A 12,860-nucleotide genomic window follows, 5' to 3' on the forward strand; every position below is an offset into this window, starting at 1 on the left:
GTCAAGTAAAGCAGCTCATTAGCATTATTTGAAGGGGAACAGGAGGGTTCCATTGGTGTCCATCATTTGAAATGTTAGAAATTACTAGATAAAGTTCTGAGGGACCATATCTGTCATTGTTTACTGAAGCATCAAGGACAGTACGTATGATTTATTAAGAGAGAGTCACACCTCTCTAATCTGATTGAATTTTTTGAGACGATAACTAATAAGGTTGATAAGGATCAGCCGTCTGATGCTGATTACCAGATTTCAGCAAGGTACTTGGCAGACATCAGATCAGACAAGTAAAAGCTCATGGGATCTGAGGACAAGTTGGATCCAAATTAGATGCAGTGGAGGAAGCAAAGTCGTTTTCTAACATTAAAAATTCTGTCAGCAATATTTCCAAAGCCGTTTTCACAAAATTCATTGATTTCATGCAAAAGCCATTGTGTTTTCTCCCCTGTGTAATGATGCTCTGCTCCAGGAATAGCAAGTACTGCTGGATGAACTTCAAGCAGTCGAATGCTGTTTCCTCGTGGTTATGACCTCAGGAAGCAGACCTTAAAGGTCTACACCTCAAACAACATGGCTTGGATTCCTGGGGGTGTTGCCAGGGAATGAGTGCATGCTCCGCTGATGGAATGGAGGGTGGAGGAGTCTCACTAGAGTGGTAATGGAGCCTACACATGCTTCTGAACAACAGTGTATGCCGGGGGCAGTCTCCTTGCACAAAAAGGCACTTACAGCAGAAAGTTGCCAAGCAGATACCCATAAGGGCACGGATTCTCTCCAACAATGCCTGCACTTCTTTGAGCCTTCCAGTGCAGGCAAATGTCTGAAATGTCTGTGCATAAGCTGTCATTCAGAAGCCTGTGCAGTGCCCTCTGACACCCCCTCCTTTGACTCTATCCATCCATTTATCATCATTGTACCATTCTCTCACTCCTCACCCAGACTCAGAAGTAGCTGAAAGTGTGGTGGTTTGAGCTATTTCCTGAGGTTAGAGCTGTGAGGAAAGATGAAGAAGGTTTCTTGCTGCCACATTTTTGCCAAATGTCTTTCTCCTGCTTCTTGCTCATTCCCGATCTGATGACAATGGACTCACTTTTGCACTAGCAGGATTTCTTCTTGCAGTTTTGCCCATTGATTCGTGAGAGGGAACCTGGTGAAATCACCTGGTGAAGTAGTGACTTGGATCTCGATCTGGGGCAGTTTACTGTAAGTTTGTTTTACAGGAAGTTGTACTGTCTGTGAATGCAGGATATATATCCATGGCCTTAAAACAACTTTCAGTTTTAATCTTCGGCATTATTAAAAGCTATGAGTGAACAGCGACTATCTGATTCCACCAATGTTGAAGGAAGTCTTGCCAGAGATGAATTTTGGGTTTGGGCACCCTGGAGCCAGTAAAACAGTAAAATAGTGTTTAAGATCTTTCACACTAATAAAAATCAAAATCCTAATTAATGACTAGTGTTAAATCTTACTGGAAAACATGCAGTAATCATTAATACAAATTCATCTTTGCAAACCAGTTTTTTGGGCATTGCGCTCATGAATTTTTAGGCCATTGAGGTTGTCTTTCTTTAGCATTGTGATTAAAACCTGTGCTATCAAAATAAAATATACTTTTATTTCCGAATAACATAATTTAGACAGTGATTAGTGCATCTCTTGCCAGTGAATGGAAGCAGACATGGTTTACAACCAGCATTCTCTATAATTGATCCTCCCTTGTCAAAAGAAATTCTTAAAAAAACATCATTTACCTGAGATGGAGACTTTTTGGAAAAAGAAACAAACTGAGAACAACAGCTCAGTGTGTTTCATATCTGGAACTTTCTGCTAAACTGTAAATGGCCAGTGTCTCATTTGTTATGTAGCTGTCTAACTAAATTTGATATTAACCACAGTTTGTTCTGAATTTTAAATGTAAATAATGGAGCAGTTTCTTTTTGTTACACTGTTGTATGTAATTCCTAATGAGTACAGGTCCTCTCAAGCTTACGAACACCTGACTTATGTACAACCCGTACATACAAAGAAGCATTTGAGAGATCAGAGGGATGGACTTGCTGGGTGCTACGAGGCTGCAGGCACCTCCTGCCGTGTGGGCACTCGGTTTGTGATCACATTTCTGACTTGTGAACTGTCAAGGTTCCGAGCAGTTCACAATAATGGAAACCCTGCCATAACCTGGGAGGATCTGTTGTATATACTTAAAAATTCTGCTCTAAATCTACACAAAATTCAGCAGCCAATCTGGATAGAAAACATTTTCAAAACCATACAAAACTGAGATGCCATTGCGCAGAGAAATTAATAAATTGTTTCAAACCAAATGTAATCAGAAGATGCCACTGTTGTATGATTGGTATGTCATGTTCTCTACATACACAGACACACACACAGACATACACACACACACGCACACACACACACACACATACGAACACACAATCTCTCTTTCTCTCGTTCATTCTGTTATTTTCTAAAAAACCAAAAAGATTAAAAAACATAAGGAACAGAGTCTGCCGTATGGGCCCTCAAGCCTGTCCCATCGTGGCTGATCTGGTCTCAGGTCCACTTTCCTGCCTGATCCTTATAATCCTTCATTCCCCTATACACTGAATATCCATCTATCTCAGCCTTGAGTATGTTCCATGACTCAGTCCACACAGTTCAGGAATAGAGAATTGTGGAGATTTGCACCCTATTAAGAGAGGAAATACATCCTTCTCTTCATCTTAAATAATATCTGTTTCTAAAGAAAAGTCCCCTCGTTCTCAATTTATTCCCTGAGGGAAAAGGTTTTCATGGCCATCTATAGTCATGGTAGTGTTTGCCAGAACAAATCTTTGAACAATGTTCTTGAAATAATTTCAAAAGAGAACCAAAAAGTTGGATGAAAAATGCCTAATATTTGAGTTAACAAATTATGTTAGAGGAATGTTGGTAATTTGTACACACAGCACACATCCAGTCTGTATCTTCATCTTCAGCTACCAGAGTCATAAAATATCATGCAAGGTGCTGTGATTCTGAACTAAAAATTAAATAAATGCAACAACAGTGACATAAAAGATATTACAAATTACATTTTTTTTTCCTTCTGGACATTAGAAATTTCAATTACTGAGAAAAATGAAAGCTATATAGAATAGAAACTATTTAGAATGTTTTTTTCCAGTGATTCTGTTGTTTCATTTCTCTTTAATTCATAAACTTTTCTATCTGGGCAATTATAATTGATTAATTACTTCAAGTCCTTAATACTTTCACTTCTATTAGTTCCTTACCACCTTTCTCACTTTTGATTTGGATGCTTCCTGCTCATTCACTTCTGGCTTCCTATTATTTGCTTCTTCCCCCTTACCCGTCCTTTAGTTTTATCTACCTTTGATATGGGGAAAACTTTTCTGCAATCTAACCTATCTACTGTATACCCCTCATAATTTTATATTCTTCAATGTTTTTCCTTCTTAACCTCCTCTGCTCCAAGCTTAACAAATCTAGCTTCTCCATGGTTATCTATATGTTACTTATAGCATGAGCATTAAACAGCTTCCGACAAATTCTGGCCCACAAAACAGGCGGGAGAGTAATCCCCAAAACACAAAAGGAGGTCACTACTTGGGATTCCAACTTCAAATTCATTGCACTCTTGGCTGCCAAAAGATAACATCGCTAGAAAGTGGAAATATACCATTTGCACCAAGCTTCTGTCTCAAAATGCCTTCAAATTATTTGCAGCACGTTATTATCACAGAGCATTACACTGGACCAGGAATTCTGCTGAGCTGGGGCTCAGATAAAGCCAACATGATTTGGAAAACAGATACACACGGAAAAATGTATTCAATTAATTTTTCTTTCAGTGCACATCAATGTGAACTAGGCTGAATAATGTGAAAGAAGTTACATTTAACTATTGAGCACCAATAATGTGTTCTTCCAGTCCATTAATTACACTGGGGGAACATGAATTTTTATGCTTGGATGTGTTGCAAAATGTCGATTGTTTCTGCTGATAGAGTTAGCACATCAAACAGCTGTAAATGTGTCACAACGTGGGTTGGGTGGGGGGTGGGGAGGGGGTGGACGAAGGAAATGGCCTAATTGCCAGACGCTAATGAGGTGGGATGATAATACAAGGTTGGACAGAACAGAAGATAGCCTCTGGGTACAACTGTCTAACACCAGCCGTTCAGGCTGGTTAACATATCTACAATAGTAAGAGATCACACTGATCTATCTCTGTCCTACTTAATGCACATTCCACTTCTGCCAACTCACTTTTCTGTGAATGAGCAAAAGTGCTTCCAAAGTACAAGTAACTGAAGATTTGCAGATAACAATAGCAATTGGGCCTCTCATCTGCTGAACGAAAGTATGTGCTTACAAAGCAGCAAAGAAACAAAAGGTGTTGCACAGTTTGGAGCAAGACCCAAGCAGGAGAATGAAGCAAATGATGTAAAGCAGAAGAAACGCTGAACTTCTTAGCCCTGGCTGGCTGAGGGACCGATCGGTAGTTGTTGATCCACCTCATTATTTCCTTCTGTGAAAAAAGCAGGAACTATTTGCTGTTGGTCTTGTCAATGGGGGCATTTAAAAACCTGAATTGCCGCTCAACTTTGTCTTTCACTTTAATCTTCCGTTGAAACATCTCTGAAAGGCAAGAGTATTAGCACAATGGATACAAGGAGAAATTGGTTGTAGGTATGTACATTAATATTTGAATACAAACTTCTAAAAACTGATTATACCATGTGGCATGACACTTGAAGCATTGTTGTACCAGCCACTGTGATTAGTTGATGTCAGTTGTGAAAAGAATGCCTATGAATGTATGTCTGAGAATGACACTGGCCAATCAAAAGGAAGCAGGCCTTCACAAGAGATGCATGGCTACCTCAATGTGATTTAGTATTGAATTAGTGTAAATGGCTGCTTGATGATCAGCACAGAGCCAATGGGTGGAAGGACTGTTTCATGCTATATGATCTATGACATTAAACTGGACTAGCCTGACCTGCTCAACAGCTGGGGATTCATGGATCCTGCTATGGGTGGGTGTTGTTTAAAGCATAGTCTTCCCCTGTTGCAACACTCCATTCTCTGCATCTGCTTCAAACCCCACCCTACCTTGTGATGGACATCCTTAAGGCTCCCCATCTACAGACCCAGGCTGAATGTGACCTCGACTTTCCCATTCCCCCCACTAGCCAATCACAACCCCAAACAACCTCAGCTGATTTCAGGACTTTTCTCCCTAAGTGTGCCCTGATCGAAGCCTTAACACCCCCGTCACCCCTACACCACAAGACCACCCCCCACTCTGCAACCCCAACCCCACCAGTAAACTAGAACCTACCTGGTTGCTCCATCATGGCTGTATTAGTATTAGCAAAGGGAAGAGGGCTGTGTGTGTTTTGAATGCAAGGCCTATTATATTGCACATGGTGCCCTTGCTTCCTGGCATGCAGTGCTGTATTACTGCAGTCTACACCCACACAAAGCATATTAAACCAAGACCTCATCTCTCCAGCACAATACCAATACCAATATAACACAAGACATGGAAAAATTTCTGGGCCAGTGAAGTTGCAGATTAAAACCCTCCAGGATTACACGTCTGTTTCTTTTTTTACCCTTTGCAGATTTATCTCCTGATAAGTATTTTGCAAGAATGCTAAAAACAGTAAATGCTGGAAAACTCAGTAAGTCTGTCAGCTTCTGTGGAAAGTGAAATAGAGTTAGTGTTTCAGTTGATGACTGTTGGGAGGCCTCTGTTCCTCATTCCACAGATGCAGCCTGATCTGCTGAGTGATTCTGTCTTTGTTTCTGTTTCAGGTTTCCAGCATCTGCAGTATTTTAGTTTTCATTTGTAAGTATGCTGGTTTTATGACCTGGACTGGCTGGGGGCACCTTCAGTGCAGAATGTTTCTTCACCATCTTTCACTTGATACATCAAAACTGATATCTTTAAAATGTGACACTTAATGCATCAAAAATATTTTTAAAACCCTATGACTGAGCCTGTGGCACAAGTGTTTTACAGGTTTGTTTGTATAGAATCTGAGTGTTATCCCAATCAGAAGGGATGATGTGGTGGCAACTGATTTTCCTTAACTTGAACTGTGAAGTGTCTGTGTGTTTTTATATGCAGTCTGAAACTACCAGAGCTGTCTAGGACATCCCTGGTTATTACAAAATAAATGTTCCGTGAATTAAGGTCATAATGAGTAAATAATAAGCCATTCCAGCTGCAGATGCTTGATTATATTGCTTGGTGCAGACAGAAAATCAACAGTTTTAATTAGATGGTGGTACTTCAAGGAACAATGTCAGGCTTTAGGCAGTCTTATGTCCTTGATCGTCTTTTCTCCAAGTTATAATGCAGCAGATATAAAGGGGAAGCTTAACTTAATGTCCTTTGGGGCTCAGGCAAGCTTGGGTATTGGTTTAATTTTATGTCTGTACCAATTTTACTCTCTGCTGAAGTCAGTCCCATGAATTTGCCCTCCTGTGAGTGAGGCGAATGTTAGGATGTCCAAAAGTACATTATGACCAATGAAGTACTTTTAAGGTGGCACCACTGTTACATTGTAGGAAAGACTGCAGCCATTTTGTGCACTTTAAGTTCCCCAAGTCCAGCAAAGTGATAATGGATTGAGATGCAATGTGTGAACGTGGTTCAACAGGGAACCACCACCCTTCCACCCCATGGTCTGCATACAGCAACGCGGAAATCGGAAGCATACTGGAGGTCAAATGCGTGTGCATCTAACCTCCCACTCTGCTGCTTTGACTCTCAGCTGTGAGATCAAATGTACCGATTCACTTCCCATTCAGTTGCTGGTGTACAAATAACAAGTGGCATCACCAGTTCACTCAAAAGGCAAGTTCCAGTTATGTTTATTGTTTGTTTCACTTAACAATTGTTATATTAATTAATTTGCAATAGTTTAATAGATTTTTAACTAAATGTATTTTTTATAATTTTGCTTATATTAGTTATTTAAATCCACTTAAACTGTTTTAAATGTATCTCAACATCAGAACAACTTAAGAATAGTGAAAATGCCTTTGATAGCAGCAAACTGTCAAACGCCATCAGCATGATGCTGGGGGTAGGGCCTGATGTTCTGCCACCTGAGGCCTGGTTGCCACTGGAGAGGAGGTTTCGGGTACAGTGAATTCTATGAGTGCCACAGGAAGTAAGTGCAGCTGTGAGGTGAACATAGGGCTAATGAAATTGAGCGTGGTCAGTTGAAAGTTGGAGCAGGCACAATGGCCTCAGATAATTTTTTATATGCATTAGCAATTTTATTTAAAAGCTAACTATTGGCTTGGAATAACCGCTCTGCTCTTCCTTGAAATACCATGGTGGGATCTATTATGACCACATGAGAGAAAATGGGGCCTTAATTGAATATCATTTATGAAAGATGAAACACCTTCATGATACACCAACAACACATCAGTTTAGGTTTGTGTGTTCAAGTGTCTGGAGTGGAACATAATTCCCAATTTGCTGATGAACACATTTCCCCTGTGATCTCCACTCTCCTTGGTGCCAGGACTACATATAGGAGAGGTCTTCTGTAAGGCCTAATCTACCCTGCACCATGCCTGGGATCTTGGGTGTGTAGTGGGATATCATCATCTCAGGTCCTCAACCAAAACTGGAAAAGACCCTCAACTCAAAGCCCCTCAGGAAAATGAGAAACCAAGGCTCCATTTGTTCTTTCAGCTGGTTATAAAAGATCCCATGGCCCTAAGTTCTCCCTGGTGTCCTGTCAAAAGTCAAAGTTGAGTTTATTGTCAATCACTATTTCCAACTTACCGTTACTGAAATACACTTTCTGCTCATTAATCCATTGCTGTCTGTTGGATCTTTGCTGTGTACAAATTAGCTGGTGCATTTCCAAAATTACAACTCTGACTAGATTTCAAAAATACTTCCCTGATTGTAAAGTATATTTGGACATCTTAAAGTTATGAAAGCCACTAAATAAATGTAAGCTTTTCATTTCCTTTCTTGAGTACTTTTGTTTTCAAATTTAAAACTAAATTGAACCATCTTGAGGATTAATTCATTTCCTTATTGGTTTATGACCCTTGAGGAGCTCATACCTAACAGATGAGGCTTGCTGAACTCATATTGAAACCTTCTTATGAACAGTTAGTAGCTGAGTTGGTTGAGACACATTTTCAATTAAGTCCCAAGTAATGGTCAGACCTCGGAGGGTATTTGACATGGATCCAGATGTCTCATCCTATTGCTGTGCTGTGCTGTGACTCTGGTTAATTTTGTGGTGAGCAATGTAAACTATGATCTGCAAAGTTGTTTTTCAATAATGTCCCCTGTCGTGCCAACCTATAAACCCAAGAAACAAACACAGGATGTGGGACACACAACTAACACGCAACCTGATCTGCATGATTTGTGAGTATAGTGTACAGTGAGCAGACCTTCACATTTAATCACAATGGTGACTAACTTATACTCTCCACAGTGACAAAGCGCAGCACGGAATCATAACACCTTCACTGGAGCAGTCCTTGTGTTTGTGTATGGGAAAGGAAGGTGGGAAAGTAGTTCTTAGTATCTGTTACTGAAAGAGCCATTGAATGTTGTGGATCGCATTCTGTTTAGGAAAGTTTAAGTGCTAGATTGTGACATGTGGGTGTTCAATACAAATGGCATTGTGCAACAGAAACAAGAAAATACCTGAACAGTTTATTGTAGGTTTCTAAAATGACTAAGCTGACTGAGGTACAAGATCAGTTATGATCTTATTGAAAGTTGGAGCAGGCACAATGGCCTACTTCTGCCTCCCTATGTTCTTATGAAATCAAATTAAAAACAGAAAATGCTGGAAATACTCATCAGATTGGGCAGCATCTGTGGAGAGGAAAACAGAGTTAATGTTTCAAAACATGAAATCAATACTTCTAAGATGTGAAACTGGTTAATTTAAAACAAAGTCTAAACTAAACTGAAATAGTCTGGTTGTACTCCACGTGGAAATTCCTCACATTCCAACTTTGTTCCAGAAAGATTCTGTCCAGTGCTTTTTATTAGATATTTAATGTGTTAGCTTGCCAAAGCATCCTTCTGAAGCAAAACAATACATAACACACATTGTGGGATATAGTAGGCATTTGTTAAGGTCACTTATATGGACACCTTTAAGAAATGTTCCTCAGAGATATTTGTTAACCTTTCAATAGCTGAGAGAGAATTCCATATTCAGGGAAATGAAAATCACATATTTAGATTTTCTCAATGATTTAAGCATGATAACAAATTTCCGATTCAATACTTCTTTTAAAAAAGTACCTATTTAAAACTTTGAATTTGGCTTTTTTAAGGAATATTAAATTTGAAATGTTCTAACAAAAATACCTAAAATACTTGAGCCTCTTTAAAAAATATCTTTAGTTAAAAAAAAAGCTGGATCCTAGTGAAAAAAAAAAATCCTCACTGGCGTTGTTGTTTTTTCCCATCGTCCCCAAGACAATCCCTCTAAATTTATAACAAAAGCATACAAATAAATGCAATTATTCAAAATAAAAATCCAAATAAGTCACCATCCCATCCTTCAATACTAACTACTGCCCCCAGTGGCCATCCCTTCCCTATGCAAGCTTGAACTTATCTGATCTTTTGATCCACTATCCTACATCCTCCCCTGAGTCTTTGCTCTCAGCCTCTGAGGTTAGTTGGGCACAAGACCTTCTGATTTTGTTACATATGCTGTTGGCTTGGGCTTGGGCTACAGGTAACTAATTGTACTGTTATTCCTTATAACTCACTGTTGGGTGTGATGGAAGCTGCTGTCTCCTCCCCTCTGCTGAGCTTGTTACCACCAAGAAATCTCTGGGTTGGGGAGAACTGTGAAGCCAAAGAGAGCAGGTTCCATCACATCCAACAGGTGATGATGACAAACACTGTGGGACCTGGATGGTCTGTCAACACACAGAGCAAATCCCTCGCAGTGGCCAGGTGCAGCCCTGTCTCCCGTATCTCAGTACTGAATGGCTATCCCATTCACCTCAGTCTGCCCAATACCAGCCCTCCTGGGCAACCTCTCAACACCGAGCCATTGGAGATCCATTGCTGGATTTGTGCTGGGTTCCTGGCACAGCAGCACTGTCAGTAACACATTTCTTTATATATAATGACCCCTTTTATCACTGATTCCATTAACGTTCTCGTTCCTAGGAACAAATCTTGAGTGCTAAGCTAGGTACCAGAGTAACATCAGAACCTTTCCTGCCAGAGACACAAAACCTTAAGATAAGTCAGTGCTGGTAACTAGATTTGGCTGCGGTTTCTAGTAAATCAAGGAAGAATGTTAACTCATTCCCCATTCACCCACTAGGGCCTCCTATTTGGCCCAACATTGACTGTCCAAGGCTTGCGTGGGATGCATTAAAAAGATACTACAAAATATTTAAAGCAATTGCACAAAAGGAGCTACAGAAGTTGATCTGAATAGTGTTATTTAATAGGCTTATAATGTAATAAACCTTGTAAATGACAATTTTTATAGCATGTTTAATTATTGCAAAAATTAAAAGTTGGTCAGTGTATTTAGTTTTCTTTCTATTTATAAATAACTGGTGCCAGATATTGGTGCTTATTCATGTAGTGCATAAACACAACTAAACAAAACATATTTTTTCAAAGATTTTCCATATTTCAGTAAAACTAAATTTTGGCTTAAAGAAATAAACATTTATGTCTTAAATTCTAAATCAGGCATAGATGGATGTTTCAACCTTTGTGTATATTTATTTCTTTCGTTAAATACATTCTTGCCATAATTTTAGGTAATGTTGCTTTTATAAATATCATAAAATGTAAAAAGTTAGCAGAGTTACGGAAAGGACCTCCTCAGCTTCAATGCAAGTAGGACCATGGGATATATGATGGAGATTCAATTCACGAGAAGATATTGTATTAGCCTCGAACTTTGTCAACATCCAGAAAAGACAACGTAAGATTCACGATGACTCGATAGGATTTATACATGGTGAAGCCTTTCTCAGGTGCCCTTTGGCAATACTGAGGATTAGTGATTGATTGTTGTTCAATTGCTGAGTAATTTTGTTGAGGGTCTGTGAATGGTGCTGATGAGTTCAGTTGAGTTGAAAGGCCCTAGTTGTTGATTGGGGTATCATGCTGTGGGGTGTTGATCATGGGTGGGATCAGTAGTCTGAGAGTGGAGTAGGACAGTCATTTAGGGGTGGGTGGTTGCCTTGTATGGGGTGGATGTCTATTGGATCAGGTCACAAAGGCAGGGAATGGATGATTGGATTGAGTGGGATTGAAGGGAGGGACCACAGGCTTGGTGGTTTGCTACCGTGGTTGGATCCCAAAGGAGAATAAGGCTTGTAAGCTAGCAGCAAGGTATAGGTGGCCTGCCTGTCAAGTTCTTAGAGCCAGCCTGAAATCTGCTTGGGTAGCTTCACTTTGGTCAATAAAAGGAGGTGTGTTGGGAGCTTGCTTCTGCTCAAAGGGGCATACCACAAGGCTCAACAATATGGGAATAAAGCTCCAAGGGAAAGGATCCAAACACAAAGAACCCATGCTTGAAGTCCACTGTGCATCAGCATCAGAAGCACAGAGAGTCCTGGAAGGGAAATTTGCAGACTTGGTCTGCAATTAACACATTAAATTTCATCTTTCATTTTCCATAGTACTTTGAATATATAGTGCACAAAAATATAGTGCTAAATGACCTAGATGTGGAGGGAATTTAGCCATAGGAAGTTTAGGTAAGTCAGTTATAACACAGGCAGAAAATCCCCTTTTGCTTGAAGTCATTCCCCATTTGTAATTTGTAAATCTGGTGTAATTTTGTTTTCCAAGCTGTAAATCTACATCTAAGAAAGTTATTTTGCTTAACTACTTCTCTGCTGTTTGACGTTGATGTGCTGATATTTAATATATACTGGAAGGAGTAGTTTCTGTTTAAAGTGCTTGATGAACTTTTGTGGCCCCTCATTTCAAGGTTCGTTTCAATCTAGATGCTGGTCTTGGCTTAAGAACATAGGAAATAAAAGCAAGGGTAGGCCTTTCATCCTTTTGAACTTCACTGCTCCGTAAGGTCAGAGCTGATCCTACACCTCAAGTCCTCTTGTAAATGGAGGAACTTAAAATCATAATGAAATTTCTTAGAAAACTTTCCATATAAACACCCTATTATGCATAAGTAAGATTATTTTAAACCATAAATATTTTGTTTAACAAGCCTGTTTATGCTGGTGTTTGCCCTATGTTAAGGCCAATGTTCAACACAATCAGTACTGGACATCAGGGGCTTAGACACTGTTTGCCTAGTACAACGTAAGATTGGAATTGGTTTATTATTGTCACAGGTACTGAGATACAATGAAAAGCTTTGTTTTTTTTGCCATCCAGGCAGATCATGCCATACGTAGTTACAGCCAGCGATATGCGCCAGCGATTGGGGTTCGATTCCTGTCACTGTCTGTAAGGAGTTTGTACGTTCTCCCCGTGTCTGCGTGGGTTTCCTCCGGGTGCTCCGGTTTCCTCCCACATTCCAAAAAGACGTACGGGTAGGTTAATTTGGGTTTAAAATGGGCGGTGCAGACTCGTTGGGCCGGAAGGGCCTGTTACCACGCTGTAAATAAAACTTAAAAATTTAATTTAAAAAAATTTAAATTTAAATTTAAAAATTTTAAAAAGAAAACAGAATGCAGAGTATAGTGTTGCAGTTACAGAGAATGTGCAGTGCAGGTAGATAGGGTGTAGATGTTGAAAATTCTGCAATTTTGAAACACTGCTGAAGTGTGGCGTAATGGAAGGCCTTGCATATCCACCGACATCTTCTACA

General features: G+C 39.7%; 1 protein-coding gene across 1 annotated transcript in view; it reads left to right on the forward strand.

Moving 5' to 3' along the window:
• fgf22 (fibroblast growth factor 22) overlaps positions 1–12,860 on the forward strand; it is a 100,463-nt gene that overhangs the window by 30,445 nt on the left and 57,158 nt on the right. The window lies entirely within an intron of this gene.

Source organism: Pristis pectinata, chromosome 24, assembly GCF_009764475.1.
Source record: "Pristis pectinata isolate sPriPec2 chromosome 24, sPriPec2.1.pri, whole genome shotgun sequence".
Taxonomy (NCBI): domain Eukaryota; kingdom Metazoa; phylum Chordata; class Chondrichthyes; order Rhinopristiformes; family Pristidae; genus Pristis; species Pristis pectinata.